Genomic DNA, 1,782 nt, shown 5'->3' with positions numbered 1-1,782 from the left:
ATACGTATAGACTGAAGTTTCGGTGCTAGGAATATAAATACATAGAAATTAAGTAATATGTATGCAAAGAATCCAAACATATACTTTCATAACTCAAACACATAACCTCAAAATAAAAATAAATAAAATTAATCAACATAACACATATAATATTCATTTAATTATGATGTTATGTTAGGTAAATAGTCACATTTATTGGAGTTTATAGACATTTGGAAGCAGGAATAGAACCATTGCAATCAAATGTCCCCATTTTGATGAGATTTTTGGTTATTGATATAAATTGCTACAACGATGTGTGAGCTAAAGTTGTTAAATATGCTACACATTCATTTTACATCTAACTTGGGTCAGAGATAGCTTGAATTTCAAGACATGATAATAGTAGTGGGATGAAGATTATAAGTTATATACAATCAAAATGAATAATTTATTTTTTCATGATAATTTTAGATAAATTAAAATTAAGATTTAAGTCATTACTACCATGTTGATATTTTTTATGATTTATTTTATTTTATTTTTAGGTTGTCGGTCAAACCCTAAACCCTAAACCCTAAACAAATAATATTTAAATTTAAGATAAAGAAAAAGATAGAGAGTTTAATAATTTTTATGAAAAAAAAATAGAAACAGGATTAAAGTACGAACATTTAGATATTGATTATGTTGAATCTTAAATTGCTCTTTCTGAAAACAAGCATCGAGAGTTAAAGTCGAACGAATGAGGATGAGAGAGAGTGATTGAGGAAATTCCTCTTGCCCTCTATTTATAAGGGTGTATTTGTACAGCTTAAAAAGTAGGAAACGATTATGGAAATTGTTTTTAATACAATTTAATCTTAATGATGTCTATCATATCAATATTACAATTTGAATGCAAATATGACGACAACCGGCTGGTGAACGATATTGAGCTTGATTTGAAGGCCAAGGCGATTGGTTGAATGGTGATCGGGCCTATCAAAGTAAAAAGTCAATCGGTCGATGAGTTGCGGTCGGGCGGCCCTCTTGAGGAGTTAAGATGGTCCAAAAATTTAGACGTGGTATGCTGATCAAGTCCCTCATCAACCGACACATTGTGTGTTCACCTAGGAATGCGAAACCTGCTTTTATAAATCACATAACGTGATATACTTTACACTTAGCATTTTATATGCTTGCTATTTGCATGACATATGTTTGATATTTAACATATCCAAGAACTTAACGAGCCTTGAGTTGTTGATTGAAATTGGCGCTGTTAGTTTGACAACAATGTTATGGTCAACATTCGCTGACATCTCTTTGATAGAGGAACATATCCATAATTTGGAAGTTCCTAATTTATTTGATTTATTATATTAACAATTAAACAAATATTAAGAAAAGTAATATAATTTTAACTATGCTGTATTTTGCCGTGTTAAATGTTCACAAAATTAATTAATTAAATTATTCATGAATTAAATTAATTTATCTACAATTTCTGCAATTAAATGTTATAATTTAATCATTAATCAATATTTTATAAAAATAATTAAAGAATAGTTCATACTTTTAATCTAATGAAATTATAGGCAATATCAATTTATCAAATTAATCAACTGCAAATAATTATTTAAATTTAAATTTAATAATTACAATTGATGAAAAATATTTTATAGTTTATAAAATTAAAATAATAAATTGCCGATTACCGCGGCAGAGCTACGGAACCACCGAGTCATTCCCAATTTCCGAAGCCCTAGACGACAAAGAAGGGAGGAAGTCGCCACGGGAGCTCGCCGGAGAAGGCGACAG

At 29.3% G+C, this 1,782-nt stretch overlaps 1 protein-coding gene across 1 annotated transcript in view; it reads left to right on the top strand.

Moving 5' to 3' along the window:
• LOC110019221 (serine-threonine kinase receptor-associated protein-like) overlaps nt 1–1,782 on the top strand; it is a 96,330-nt gene that overhangs the window by 77,278 nt on the left and 17,270 nt on the right. The gene's annotated exons all lie outside the window — the stretch shown is intronic.

The sequence above is a fragment of the Phalaenopsis equestris genome, unplaced genomic scaffold (assembly GCF_001263595.1).
Source record: "Phalaenopsis equestris unplaced genomic scaffold, ASM126359v1 Scaffold000054, whole genome shotgun sequence".
Classification (NCBI taxonomy): Eukaryota; Viridiplantae; Streptophyta; class Magnoliopsida; order Asparagales; family Orchidaceae; genus Phalaenopsis; species Phalaenopsis equestris.
Note: the sequence above shows the minus strand (reverse complement) of the source record. Positions and strands in the feature narration are given on the sequence as shown.